The 15,744-nt window shown below is 46.2% G+C and overlaps 1 non-coding gene across 1 annotated transcript; it reads left to right on the top strand.

The window, feature by feature from the left end:
* Nucleotides 1-11,319: 11,319 nt before the first annotated feature.
* On the top strand, nt 11,320-11,392 carry trnav-uac (transfer RNA valine (anticodon UAC)). Its single transcript has one exon. It is a non-coding gene; the product is annotated as a tRNA-Val (tRNA).
* Nucleotides 11,393-15,744: the final 4,352 nt, after the last annotated feature.

Below are 15,744 nucleotides of genomic sequence, written 5' to 3'. Positions count from 1 at the left end.
ATGGGGAAATGGGACAGAGATAGTCATGAAGTCACAGATTATTACTATAGAAAATAGGTTCTTCATTCAATCTAGGCCATCCCTCTGTGATCTTCCGCCTCACTCCATTTTTCTGCACCCTCCGTCCCTCTCTCATACACGTCCCTACACAACCTCCACTAAAATGATACAATTGAATCCGCATCTACCAGTTATGCTTGGAGTTCCTTCCACGCTCGCTCGACCCTCTGAGTGAATAAATTCTATTACATATACTTCTTGCATATTTCAACTTTCTCCCCAAGCCTATGAACTTTAGTTGTAGATGTTCTCAAAGGATATGACATAGAATATAGAAATCTACATTATATTACAGACCTTCCGGTCCACAATGTTGTGCCGATATGTAACCTACTCTAAAAACTCCTTAGACTTTCCCTAGCGCATAGCCCTCTGGTTTTCTAAGCTCAATGTCCCTGTCTAAAAGGCTCTTCAAAGACCCTATTGTACCCGTTTCCACCACCGCCGCCGGCAGTGCTTTCCAGGCACTCACCATTCTCCGTGTGAAAAACGTACCTCTGGTATCCTCTCTGTACCTATTTCCAAGCACCTTAAAACTATATCCCCCTTGTGTTAACCTGGGGACAAAAAAAACTCTGACTATTCACACGATCAATGTCTCTCTTCATCTTGTACATCTCTGTCTAGTCAGCTCTCATTCTCCGTCAGTACGAGGAGGAAAGGCCAAGCACACTCAACCTGTTCTCCTAAGGTACGCCCTCCAATCCAGGCAACATCCTTGTAAATCTCCTATGCACTCTCTCTCTGTTCAGTATGCACACAGCCTCTCTATAGTATTGACCCTGGATGGGGAAGATCTGCGCGCATTCACACTGTTCATTTCCCGATTTCTTCCTTTCAAATTATCGCTGCACTCTTTGAAGTTTATTGATATTTCAAAACTGTAAGTAGATGGCCAGAACAGCCCACGATATTCTATGTACGGTCTCACCAACGTGTTGTACAGCTTCAACAAAACGTCCTGATTCGTGTACTCAGTGATCTGATTGTGAAGGCCTCTGTGATTCGAGCTCAATACGACCCGATTTGCCCGTGACGCCGCTTTCCTGGAGTTATCAATCTGTATCGCCTTGTCTCTTTTTAAATACTGCGCACTAAAGTCCACATATTCAATATGTGCGTCGAAACCCGTTGCACCGTTCCTCACAACGCAGACCGTCGCACACTGTCTGTATTAAATGCCATCTGCCAGTTTTCAAGCCAGCTGACATCAAGCTGAAAGCTTGGATGGAGATTCTGGCCGGAACAGCGCCCCCAACCTTAGGGTCGTCCGTAATTCTTCTGATTCAGTTTTCTACATCGAGATCTGAGTCATTAACATACATGATAAATAGCAATGGGACTAACACCAATCCCTGCAGTAGACCCGTCACAGTCAAAAAATCAACAACCCACTCTCTGCTAATCCGGACATGAACGCTCATCAATCCGGCCCTAAACCGCAGCTAAATTCCTCTGGGCGGGTAACTTTTTATTACCAAAGGCCCCTGGAACATTGCTCTCGATCTCTCTTACAAGCTCAGAAGAACATACGTACAACATGTTTTATTGTGACACATGTCATCAGCTGTTACTGTGACCTTCTTGTTCAAATGACTCGAAATGACTAGAAGAAGCGACAGTAAAGAATGATCCTATCTCCCCGTTCAATAAGGTATACTCCATTTCACCTGCCGAGCTGGTGTCCCGCCCTCAATGTCAGAAGCGAATGTGCTCCGCTGAATGGGATAAAATAAATCTGTTTCTCTCTCTCCAAATTTCTTGTAGTTAATTTAACGGCGATCGTGATCCTATCTCAGGGAAAGTGCGGACTCTCCAAATGCATCACCCGTTACCTGGTTGGAATGGCAACAGCGGATCTGATAGTGGTTATAGTTTTCGCTTTAGTGGACCGGACCAACAATATCTACATTTATTCCAGATCACTGCTGATCACTCCTGTATGCGCTCTGACAAATGTATTATTTGGTGTGATGAGAGACCGTTCTGTGTGGTTTACGGTCAGTTTCACATTCGACCGTTTCATCGCAATATGTTGTGAAAAACTAGGGGAACGATACTGCACTGAGAGAACAGCAACGGTCATCATGGTGACCGTGGTTATAGTGAGTTGCGGGAAGAGTGTCCCGTTTTACTTTGCTCTTGAACCTTACGTCATCATTGACAACGTGCCGTGGCGTTACTCCTTCACACGTGAATACACTGCTTCACCCGTGTGGAAAGGACTCGAATTACGAGAGAGCATTATAACACCATTGCTACCAATCAGCTTAATTCTTATCTTCAATGGGTTAACAGTAAGACATATAATTGCGGCAAATAGAGCCCGCAGAGGGCTTCGGAAGAGCAGCGATAAACAGAAAGATACCGAGGTGGAAAACCGCAGAAAATCGATGATCTTATTGTTTGCAATTTCAACTAATTTCATATTGTTTTGGATGCCCTATATAGCTCATTCTCTGAAATGGCAAGTGGAAAATTACTATTACCAGGACAGATATTTCAGTTCCCCGGTATATATACTGCAGCAAACTGGATTAATGTTTCAAATTCTTAGTGTGTGCACCAATACTTGTATCTACACACTGACACAAAGGAAATTCAGACAACAGCTGAAGGATGAAATGAAATATGTGTTTACGTTAAATGGCCTTCTGTATAGGCAACGCCAACTCCAATTCCAATTCAGCGAAGTTTTTGAATAAAGCAGTTTAAAATTCAGTAGGTTTGGCAAGTACGTCATAAATTCAAACAATCGTGTGCCTGGTCATCCTGAAATGAATAAATTCCAAACTATTACAGAGATCTGACAATAATCCGGGTGGGCCTGAAACAACTCGCCGTAGTAAGTAAACATTGAGCTTAATCGACAGCACAGCGAACCAAGGTGAGGTGCAATTACAGCGTTTCTGAGGCATGGCTTCAGGAAAGGTCGGGTTCGTTGTTTCACTGTTTGGTTAATTGAATTGAGAAGACAGGAATGTGTTGGGCTTGTGATGTCCTGATTCAACAAAGAAATCGCCTGTTCAGGCACGTTCAACAAAGGGAAGTGAGGCTACGCGTGTTGAGCGAGAGAAGCAAACAGGGAGAATGTTTGCAGCCCCGCGGGCACATGCCTTTTAGTGAATAAGGTCAAAGGTGCATCGCTTCGAAGTTAAATGCAAGTAATAAACAGGGTGCTCAGCTTGAAAAACGCGCAGTCACCTGGGTGTTGCAAGCATTAAAATCACAAGTGCTCTCGGTGAGGCTGGAACTCCCAGCCTCGGCATTTCTCCGCCGTGTACTGCCATATAAGTACCGCGCGCTAACCGATTGCGCCACTAGAGCCCAGCGCTGCAAACACTTGGTTGTAAATATCTGGAAAGGAAAACTGGAAGAAATTCCAATATCATGGAGCAAACAGCACAGAAATATACGTGAAAACGCCGTTCGGCCCACAGTGTATTGCCGTGGCATCTAAACAGCAAATCAAAGATACTCAAACTCTAATCCCTCCTTCCTACCATGTCCATATCCCTCGATCTTCCTGACATCCATGTGGATATCGAGTAATCAAATGTGCGCATCAAGTACCGCCTATAAATTTGCTGATGATGCAAACATTGTAGGTAGAATCTCAGATGGAGAAGAGAGGGCCTACGGGACTGAGATATGCCAACTAGCGGAGTGGTGTCGCAGCAACAACCTGGCACTGAACATCAACAAGACGAAAGAGCTGAGTGTGGACTTCAGGAAGGGTAAGACGAAGGAACACATTCCAATCCTCATAGAGGGATCAGAAGTGGAGACAGTGAGCAGTTTCAGGTTCCTGGGTGTCAAGATCTCTGAGGACTTATCCTGGTCGCCACATATCGATGCAGTTCTAAAGAAGGCAAGAAAACGTCAGTACTTCATCGGGAGTTTGAAGAGATTTGGTATGTCAACCAATGCACTGAAAAGCTTCTATAGATGTACATTGGGAAGCATTCTGACAGGCTGCATCGCTGTCTGGTATGGGGAGTGGGGCTACTGCACAGAACCGAAAGAAGCTGCAGAGGTTTGTAAAATTTGTTCCTCTCCATCGTGGATACTAGCCTACGAAGTACCCAGGACATCTTCAAGGAGAAGTACCTCAGAAAGCGTCCACTATTAAGGACCTCCAGTACCCAGGACATGCCCTTTTCTCACTGTTACCATCAGATAGGAGGCACAGAAGCCTGACGGTACACACTCAGCGATTCAGTAACAGGTTCTTCCTCTCTGTCATCCGATTCTTAAATGGACATTGAACCCATGAACACCACCTCTATTTTCAAATATATATTATTTCTGCTTTTTTACACAATTTTTAATCTATTCGATATACGTATAACATCATTGATTTACTTATTTATTATTATTTATTTTCTTCGTCGATATTATGTATTACTTTGAAATGCTGCTGCTGAGTTACAAAATTTCACGACACATGCCAATGATAATAAACCCGATTTTTTTTTTCTGAATTCTGATTCTGATCTCTTTAAAGCCTCTAATGTTTTTGTTTCTACCACCGTACCGGGCAGTGCACTCCAGGCATCCACCACTCTGATCAAAAAAGTTTGACCTTGACATCTCCCCAGAATCTACCTCCTCCCATCCTCAATGCATGGCATCTGGTATTAGTTACTTCAACCCTGGGAAACCGACGCACCCTGTCTACTCTAACTCTTCACCTCATAATCTTCTAAACCTCTACTAGATCTCCCCTCAGCTCCCGGTGCTCCAAAGAAAACAAACCATGTTAATCCAACCTTCCATAAACACATATACCCTTTAAACCCGGCCGCATCCAGGTAAACCTCCTCTTCAACCTCTTCAAAGCCTGAACTTCCTTCCTACAGTAGGGTGACGAGAATTGTATGCAATACTCCAGAAATAGCCTAATCAGAGTTTTATAAATTTGCAACATAACCCCTTCACTTTTGAACTTAAGGCTTCGACTAATAACAGCAAGTTTGATCTTATAAAAGCAAGGTTGATCGATGAACCTCCTTATCGATCTTCGCTTTCAGCTCAAGCGGGTATAACTTCAGGTTAAAAGGTACATTTATTATCAAATTATACAAATCGTCTTCTAATTCGGTTGGAAATGAAACCTAGAGGGAAACAAAAGGCGGCAGGATCATCAACGCACATATCCCCCACCGCAGACGGAGATTAAAGTCCTGATATCAGTGGATTCAGCATTAATCGGGAACTCGGGATCATCTGCGTAGACAAGTATTCCGTAGATTGAGCAGCCAAACTCAGTGTGTTTATTGTTGCAATGTTTCTCGTTGTGAACAATGAAAGTGCAGTAGCCTCGGCCGGCAAATGTCCAATTAAATCGTCGCGTCATTGCCTTACGTCAGAATGGAACAAAGAAAGTCAACACATTACGTGACAAACTCTGAAACCTACACTTCCACTAAACCTGTGTCCATCGTGTTAGATGCAGCTGATATAGAAACATAGAAACATAGAAAATAGGTGCAGGAGTCGGCCATTCGGCCCTTCGAGCCTGCACCGCCATTCAGTACGATCATGGCTGATCGTTCAACTCAGACCCCTGTACCCGCCTTCCCTCCATATCCCCTGATCCCTTTAGCCACAAGGGCCTTTTCTAAGTCCCTCTTAAATATAGCCAATGAACTGTTTCCTGTGGCAGAGAATTCCACAGATTCACTACTCTCTGTGTGAAGAAGTTTTTCCTCATGTCGGTCCTAAAAGGCTTCCACTTTATCCTCAAACTGTGACCCCTCATTCTGGACTTCCCCAACATCGGCAACAATCTTCCTACATCTAGCCTATCCAATCCCTTTATAATTTTATACGTTTCAATAAGATCCCCTCTCAATCTTCTAAATTCATAGCGTATAAGCCTAGCCGAGCCAGTCTTTCATCATATGAAACTCCCGCCATCCCAGGAATCAATCTGGTGAACCTTCTTTGTTGTTGTTGTTGTTGTTCGTCCTTCGTAGTCGGAGATGACCATGGCTTCAAAGTCAAATGGGAGATTGGTGGCTGTGGGTCCGGAGGTGACTGATGAGGCCAATCCGGGCCCTGAAGGCTCGCCCACATGTGGGACACAAGTGGGTGGGTGCTGTCATGGCAGTGGATGCTGCTCGGGCCTTGCTCACAGCACGCTTTCGTTGCGCCTCGATGGTGCGCCTGACTTCAGCTGCACGGGCTCCTGTGGTGATCTTGCTGCGCCAAGCTGGACGGTGGAGGGCAAGCGTCTCCCACGTGTTGATGTCGACACCCAGGCCTTTGAGGGATGCTTTGAGGCAGTCTTTGTAACGTTTCTTCTGCCCCCCGACTGAGCGCTTGCCCTGACACAGTTCTCCGTACAGCAGCTGCTTAGGCAATCGGCTGTCTGGCATTCTGACCACATGTCCAGCCCACCTGGCTTGGGCTTTCAGCAGGAGGGTGTAGACGCTGCAGAGCCCAGCTCGTTCCAGGATTTCCGTGTCGGGGACTGTGTCCTGCCACCTGATGTGGAGGAGTCTGCGGAGACAGCTCAGGTGAAAGTGTTTGAGCTGTTTGGCGTGTCTGCTGTAGACAGTCCAGGTCTCGCTGGCGTAAAGGAGGGTGGTAAGGACCACTGCACAGTAGACCTTCAGCTTGGTGGTAAGGCTGAGTCCTCTCCGCTCCCAGACGTTCTCACGGAGTCTCCCAAAGGCGGCGCTGGCTTTGGCAATCCTGTTGTTGATCTCAGCGTCTATGTTCACTGCGCGAGAGAGTATGCTGCCCAGGTAGATGAAGTTGTCGACTGCCTGGGGGTTCTGGCCCTTCACCGTGATGCGCGGCTCCTGGTATGGCTTTCCTGGGGCAGGCTGGTACATAACTTCGGTCTTTTTGGTGCTGATAGTGAGACCGAAGTTGTCGCAGGCTTGTGAGAAGCAGTCCGTTTCACGCTGCATCTCCTGATCTGTGCTGGCGTTGAGTGCGCAGTCATCAGCAAACAAGAAGTCTCTGATGACAGTCTCTTGCACCTTTGTAACTGCCTGCAGGCGCCTAAGGTTGAACAACCTGCCGTCAGTCCTCTACCTGACGTGGATTCCTTCTTCGTAGTTACGGAAGGCATCTGTCAGCATGGCAGAGAATACCATACTGAACAGAGTCGGGGCAAGAACGCAGCCTTGTTTGACGCTATTTGTCACTGGGAAGGCCTCCGACTCGTCGCCGTCATCCAGAACTTTCACCATCATACCGTCGTGGAACTGCCGGACGATTGTGATGAACTTGCTGGGGCAGCCAAACTTCTCCATGATCTTCCACAAGCCTTCTCTGCTGACCGTATCGAAAGCCTTGGTTAGATCGACAAAGGTCACGAAGAGGTCGCTGTGTTGCTCCTGGCATTTTTCCTGGAGTTGGCACGCAGCAAAAATCATGTCCGCCGTCCCAAGTTCAGCACGGAAGCCACACTGGCTTTCTGGGAGCATACCTCGCTCAAGATGTTGGAGAACGCGGTTGAGCAGGACGCGGGCCAGAACTTCCCCGCAATGGACAAGAGGGAGATGCCTCGTTGGTTGTCGCAAGACTGGCCGTTGCCTTTCCTCTTGTAAATGTGGACTATGCTGGCATCTTTCAGCTGTTGCGGGACCTGTCCCTTTTTCCACATGGACTGGAAGAGAACAGTCAGCTTTTGCATCATGACAGGGCCTCCTGCTTTGTATAACTCAGCAGGGATTATATCGGGTCCTGGCACTTTGCCACAGGAGAGTTGCTTCACTGCCTTCCTGACTTCATCTACTGTGGGGAAAGTGTCGAGGTTCTTGTTGATCTCTACCTGGGGCAGGCGGGCAATGGCCTCGTCGTTGATGTCGGCAGGGCGGTTAAGGACGTTGTTAAAGTGCTCAGCCCACCGATCCAGAATCTGCTTCTTCTCTGTCAGCAGCTGCGTCTCATCTGCGTTGAGGAGAGGTGAGGAGCCGGATACAGCCTTAAGCGCATCGTAGAAGCGCTTTATGTCGTGGCTGTCTGCATAGCCCTGGATTTCATCGGTCTTCTTGCTGAACCAGCTGTCCTGCATCTCGCGAAGTATTTTCTGCACCTTTCTTCTTGCGTTGGTAAAGGCATCTTTCTTGGCTAGCGACGTGGGGTCGTTCTGATGCGCTCTGTAATGTTGATGTTTCTCCGTTAGTAGTGCCTGTATTTCTTCATCATTCTCATCAAACCAGTCTTGGTGGATACACGTTCTTCTGGAGCGGTCGCAGCAGCGCTGAACGACGAGAAGCAGGCGTGGGATTTGCCATCAATTCTAACCTCGCCCGTAAACTCACCAAGCACCCAGAGAGCATCAACGACCGCCTGATGACACTTCAGCTCCCACTTGCAAACAAGAAGAGTGCTGCGCTGATTAGTGCCTACGCTCCCACCATGACCAACCCAGATGACATTAAAGACAAGTTCTACGAAGAACTCGACGCCCTCATCTCAGCAATCCCACAGTCAGAGAAGCTCATCGTTCTCGGGGACTTCAATGCCAGAGTAGGGACAGGCTACCAAACCTGGGAAGGGATCATTGGAAGACACGGCACTGGCAAGTGTAACAACAACGGCCTTCTGCTCCTCAAGACATGCCACACACGACCTTGTCATCACCAACACCCTGTTCCACCTACCCACCCGTAAGAAGACGTCATGGATGCACCCACGCTCGAAGCACTGGCATCTGATTGACTGCATCATCACCAGGAAGAGGGACAGGATGGGTGTCAGAGTGACGAGAGCCATGTGTGGTGCCGACTGCTGGACCGACCACCGCCTCATCGTGTCCAAGTTCAGGCTTCGCATTCTGCCCATGAGAAGACCCCAAGGGTAGAAAATTGCAAAGAGGCTGAATGTCTCCAAGCTGAAAAGCAGCAGGGTTGCAGAAGAACTCGTCGATGACCTTGAAGGCAGACTGCCAGACACACCACAGCATGACGGGACCAGCGTTGAGGAACAGTGGACGGCCTTCACAGACGCTGTCTACACTACCGCCCTCGAACACCTCGGACCAGCAACCCGAAGAAAGGAAACTAAGTCTCCATTAATTCCACGTGGTAGACCAAATGCAAAGATTACTCGCATTGGCAGTCTTAAGACACAAAATGATTCCCAGAGACACAGGACCTACTTTTTACGATCGCAAGTGACCCTCAGAACGTTATATTCGGGTTACCTTACTTCATAATTTCCATTCGCGCTCACCCTGCCACCACCACCCCCCCGCCCCATCTATCCCTCTTGCTGACAACTCCCCCTACCTGTCACTTTTCCAGCTGGTTTTCACTGCTTTCCATGCGTGTTTTTTTTTTTCTGTTGGGAACTTCAATACATGAACCGTGTGCAATCAATTTCAGATCATCATGTAATCTGCTCACGGGTAGTGCAGCCGAGAGGTTTCTGTCTCCAGTCTTTAAAGTGAAGAGGCTTCGAATCACAACACAGCCACGGCTCGAATGTCCCCCTATGCTTTTTCTAGAAGCTGTCGTTGGGCGGATGGTCGCAACCGACATTCACCATCCTGCAGTTGTAACAGAAATCTCTCATACCCCTGATGATCCCGTACTTCGATTCTCCTTCCACCCCAGCGGAGTAAAACAGTGGCTAAGATTGTGTCACTAAATTGAACGTAGATTGTTTTTTACAAGTGGAGTACTCATGTTGCAATTAATTTTGGAAAGAGCTGACCATCCACTCTCCAAACAGACTGGCCGGAGCTCTCATCATTGAAGCCAATCTGTTCTTTACATAGGTTAACCCAGCGTAAAAGAACAGGTCGAGGAGAGAATCTCTCTGCCCACCAAAGTCCGCCCCTCATTGAAACATGCGATAGAAACACCATTACAGTTTATCCACGTTGCTAAAATTACCTCTGCATTGAACGGAGTCACATCCACGTTTCACTCACGTAATAAATATGTGCACTGATCTGCCAGCGTAAATTAAAACAATATACTGTCCATAATCCCGATAAAACCCCGCATGGATTTGTTCCTGCTGTACATGACATTAAATCAAAGGTAGAGTCCCGGCCGATATGCAAGCTATCAGTTACCCAGTGAAACCGCGCGACATGCGATGTACCCAGCATACGCGCCGCGCCGCAAATGCTTGGAGGACAGTATCAAACTCCACCTTCCAGCACCCTGACATGGGGTTAAACTGGAGGAATTATATATGTCATTGCGGCTGTTGTTACAGTACAAGGTGAGCGCAGGGAATGAAAACTAAAAGGTCCGGGAATGGGCAATTCCTTGGTTACTTTTCACACTAAACTATTGAAACCTGCAGTTGAGACGATTCCATTCTGGAACAGAATTATAAATCAGTTCTTCCATGTCCAGTGTAATCCGATTTCTGACTTGCTTTACCAAGCTGCTGTTAAAGAATGGAGCCCTCCACCAAATCTACTGACATGCCGATTATCAGATCCTTCAGGCTCTCTGTGACCTACGACCTCTGATGTGACCGACTCAGCACTGCTGTAAAATGCTCACATTCCCGCTCTCCTGTCACACGGGCCTCGCTTCCTGATGGTTATTGTGATTAATATAATTTTCCATCCAAAAGAGGTTGTTTGATTATCCGCAGATGAGTGGGTCTGGTTCAGATACGACGGAACAGATTGGAAAATGAAGATTAAGATGGAATTAATGAAACATTAGTGTGATTGTGTGTTTAGTAATAGCTCGCTTGTGCACTAGGCGGGGCTAAAGACATTGGTTTCTGACTCTACAGATGCTATTTCCTCTTGTTTTCACTATTTCCGTTGTCTATGAATTATTTCCTTCAATTAACGTTCTGGCGAGAGTGACGAGAACGGAAGATTGGCGAAGACTGGCGAAGAACTAATCTACAGCGAGAAATGTCAAAATTACAGCTGAATTATTCTTGAGAGGCGGGGAGCCACCATGTGGTGACTGAAGGACACTGCAGCGGCCGATACGTTTTTTGTTGCAACACATCAAAGTTGCTGGTGAACGCAGCAGGCCAGGCAGCATCTCTAGGAAGAGGTACAGTTGGATGTTGTTGGATGTTGCGCCCTGACCGAAACATCACAGCAAATTCGTCGTGAATTTAATAAATATGCCCTATAAAGTTGGCCCTTGTTCCTGAAGTGGGAACGAAGAGTAGGCAAAGTTTCGTTTTCTATTGCTTGCGGGCAGAAAAAAATTGTCCTTAAGAGCAGGATGAATAAGTAGAGAGTCGGAGGTGCAGGGTGTCTGGTCAGTGCTCAATAGTGTAGAACATTGAGCTCCTGGCAGCGTTTCTGTGGTGCAGTGGTTATCACGTTCGCTTTACACGCGAAAGGTCTCCAGTTCAATCCTGGACAGAAACACCCTTTAGGCTCCAGGATTTAGGAGGCACGTGATCTCAAAGATCCCGCGAACTTTTACGTTCGTATTTACATTTATTATCATGGAAATACCCCTGCGGGAAATTGAAAAGGAATGGCCAAAAACCTCGTGCATAATCTACAGAGCAAGGGAATTGGGAACCGTTTTGTTTCGAGACAAGATGATGATGCGAGATCGTATATCGGTATAGAGTTATAGTCACTATATTTTAATATGTCGGTCTTGCTGAGTATTGATGCAACATGTAACTACTTACGGAATATCCCACGCATGCATGCAGATGAGTAATTAACCAGTGATGTTTTTTCTTTCCTTCGTCGTTAACGTCACGAATAAGTTTATATTTCGGTGTACACTTTGCCCTGTGACTCAACACATAGCTCCCGATGTTCCCTCGGCACCCTGTTACCTCTATTACATTATTAAAACATAAGGGTCAGTTATCGTCATCAAACCGGCCACTGTTACGAATATTATTCAATGTCTTGATGGCGGACTTACCACTGATGTTCCAATCTGCCCACAGTCGATATAAAATATGTATCACTGAAGTTGCAGAAATGTCAGTTAAAATGTATCCGGAGGTATCAGCAGAATGGAAGGGAGAAAACATAAAACTGTACATCGGAAGGAAAGAGACAGATGGGTGGGGAAATCGCGGTTTAATCGGTGCCGCCCACAGTATTCATGCGCTGTATGGAAATTCCTTCAGTTTGTGTTTTACTTGTACATTCCTCGCCTGCGTGGCCGCGGTTGATGCATTTCACTTACTCGGTCCGGACGTTGTGCCGCTCTTCTGCTGTCTCCGGAATCGGATGACGAGAACATACTCCGCTCGATCTGTCTTTGATATCAGTTCGGTACACTCGAGTATTAATCGACACCGCGCTGTGTTTAAACGTTTCTGACGCGTGTTCTGCAGGAAGGTTTGAAAATCACCTGCTTCGGGATCTGTGCGCTCAACTCCCAGTTCAGAATTTCCGCATGCACCTCCATCCGCCCTTCATCGTTGCGAAGAGACGGAGGCTGAATGGGGAAACTGATAAACATCGCAACTTATAGTGACACTCACACATTTTCCCCTGTCGGCGCATTTGTACTGATCGTTCAAGGAGCAGCAGACTTTGGAACAGTTCAGGAGAACTGGAAAATTGGAAATGTCTCTCCACTCTTTAAAGGGAGAGAAACAAAAGACAAGAAATTTTATTTCCATTCCCATTCAGCCACACATTTTAATTCCACATCCCATTCCCATTCCGATATGTCTATCGACGCCCTCCTCTACTGTCAAGATGAAGCCACACTCAGGTTGGAGGAACAACACCTTATATTCTGTCCGTGAAGCCTCCAACCTAATGGCATGAACATTGACTTCTCTAACTTCCGCTAATACTCCATCTCCCCCTCTAACCCCATCCGTTATTTATTTTTATACACACATTCTTTCTCTCACTCTCCTTTTTCTCCCTCTGTCCCCCTCACTGTACTCCTTGCTCATCCTCTGTTTCCCCCAATCCCCATTTTCTTTCTGCCTAGGCCTCCTGTCCCATTATCCTCTCATATCTCTTTTGCCAATCACCTGTCCAGCTCTTGGCTCCATCCCTCCACCTCCTGTCTTCTCCTATGATTTTGGATCTCCCTCTCCCCCTCCCACTTTCAAATCTCTTACTAGCTCTTCCTTCAGTTAGTCCTGACGAAGGGTCTCGGCCTGAAACGTCGACTGCACCTCTTCCCAGAGATGCTGCCTGGCCTGCTGCGTTCACCAGCAACTTTTATCTGTGTTACAGGAAATGTTAGGCCCGTTAGTCTTCTTCCGTGTTTAGGACGATGTTGTCCATTATTAAGGATGAAGTTTCGGGGCACTTCGAGGCACATATTAAAATAGGGCAAAGTCAGCATGGTGTTCCTCAGGGGAAATTTAGCCTGACAAATCTGTTGGAATTCCTCGAGGAAATAACAGACAGGATAAATGGAGAATGTCAGTGGATGTTGCTGGCCTAGAAAATCAGAAAGAATGTCACAGGGTGCAACTCTTGAGGTTTCTCAACAAGAGGAGAGCCGATGGTATTACGGGAGTTATACTAGCATGGATCGAAGATTGGCTGAATGGCCGAAGGCAGCGAGTGGAATTAAATGGAGCGTTTTTCTTGTCGGCTGCTGGTGACCAGTTGGTGTTTGGACCACTTATTTTCACGTTATATGTCAATAATCTGAATAAGGGGATTGATAGTTTTCTGGCCAGTTTGCAAACGGTATAAATATAGGTTGATGGTTATGTTGTGTGAGTGTTGATCAGCAGGAACTTGGCAGAAGGAACTGAACTGATTAGGAGAGAGATGTAAAATTATATTGGAAAGTGTATGGTCGTTCACTTAGGCAGAAGCTATAAAGGCGTGGTCTATTTTCTAAACGGTGAGCATGTTCAGAAAACAGATGTGTAGAAGGAAGCGGGAGACCTGGTACAGGATTCCCGAAAGATCAACTTGCAGGTTGGCTCAGTATTAACGAAGGGAAATGCAGTGACAGTTTACATTTCGAGAGAACTGGAAAATGAAAACAAGGATGTAATGCTGAGTCTTTATAAGGCATTGGTCAGACCGCAGTTGGAATCTATTGAGCAGCGTGTGTTCCTTAACCAAAAGCGGGTGTGCTGGCATTGGAAAGGACCCAGGAGACATTCGCGAGAATGATCCTGGGAATTACAAGGCGAAATATGCACAGCGTTTAATGACTTTGGGACTATACTTGCTGTAGTTTCGGAGAATGACGCGGGTATCCCATTGAAACTTATCGAATAATGAAAGGCCTGGAGATAGTGGACATGGAGAGGATGCTTCTTGTCGTGGAGAAGTCTAAGAATAGAGGGAACTAACCCAGAATATAAGGAAGTCATTTTCGAACTGGGGTAAGGAGAGATTTCTGTAGCCTGATGGTTGTGAATTTGTGGAATTTATTGCTACAGATAGCTGTGGAGGCCACGTCATTCGATATATTAAAAGAGGTGATTGACAGTTTCATGATCAGTAAGGGGGTCACATGTGACGAGGAGAAGGCAGGAGGATAGGGTTGAAAGGGATAGTATATCAGCCATGCTGGAATGGCAGAGCAGACTCGATGGACGGAATGGCCTAATTCCTCTCCAAATGACCAAATTTGGAGACAAATTCCAATTGTGAACATTATTTTTCATGACTCACAAAGCAAACTATCTGGCAAATATTGGAGACTTGGAAGCTTTAAAGTACAGTAATAGTTCAACAGATGGCCCCTCACATAAAGAGGTCACGACGAGGATGGGATTCGAACCCACGCGTGCTGAGCACAATGGATTAGCAGTCCATCGCCTTAACCTCTCGGGCACCTCGTCTGTTCTTCTGTCTCTTGTGTTACAAAATTCTGAATTTCTTCACAGCACTTAGAAACTCCGCTTATGTTAGAAATATTTGTTTTCAGATACCATTTATATTTACTTTGCCTGTGATGCTTACCAGAATTTCTGGATATTGGGAAGAAAGACTTAGTGAGATAGGTGCTAACCATAGGGAAAAACAGAACCAGCTATTACTAGCATTTCAGACGCCACCGCTGTGCTATGCCAAATTGATCGATTCCGTGTGCTGTAGCTCTAAGAAATAGTGTGTTTTGGGTAGTGCAGTGAGATAAAATTATATCGAATTTAGTAAACGTCTAGTAACTTGTTTATCAAATTGTTTGATTTCAAGAAACACGTATTATCGTAAATTATCATCTGGCTCCAAAACAACGGCGTTTCGTGTATTGGCAATTATGAGAACCCGATAGCTATTAAATTACAGAAACGCTGAAGAGCACTTAGCTCCGTCTGCGGCAGCAGATCTAAATATCCCAACCTTAACCGACACAATGCATGGCTGCTCGGTTCTGGTATATGCATATGATATATAAAAAGAAATCACGCCCGATGATGTTTTGAATGAACTGGACCATTTTGCTGATTCCACTCCCAGAATTTATGGCCGCCTGAAAAGTCAGAGGCGCGTGCCTTTAAGGATGGCTTTTTATGTAAGAGAAACAGAGATGCAGAATATTAAATCGTTGTAAATGAAAGTCGCAAAATGTAGTGATATTAACAACATTGGCCGAATATTCATCTGGACGTGTGTAGCAGCATTGGGCCGGTACCGAATTTAAACGAGAGCCGATGGTGGTACGGCCTGGGGGAAGTATCTGAGGGTGAGACCCTCTTAGTGGAAGCTCCAAAATACCACGAGGGAGGGGAGTTGACCGCTGAAGACACCTGAGAGAGGGGTCGCGGCGACTGGCCCCTGCAGCCGTGAAGGACGTGTGTGTGGAT

This window comes from Mobula birostris, chromosome 13 (assembly GCF_030028105.1).
Source record: "Mobula birostris isolate sMobBir1 chromosome 13, sMobBir1.hap1, whole genome shotgun sequence".
NCBI classification, from domain to species: Eukaryota; Metazoa; Chordata; class Chondrichthyes; order Myliobatiformes; family Myliobatidae; genus Mobula; species Mobula birostris.
Note: the sequence above shows the minus strand (reverse complement) of the source record. Positions and strands in the feature narration are given on the sequence as shown.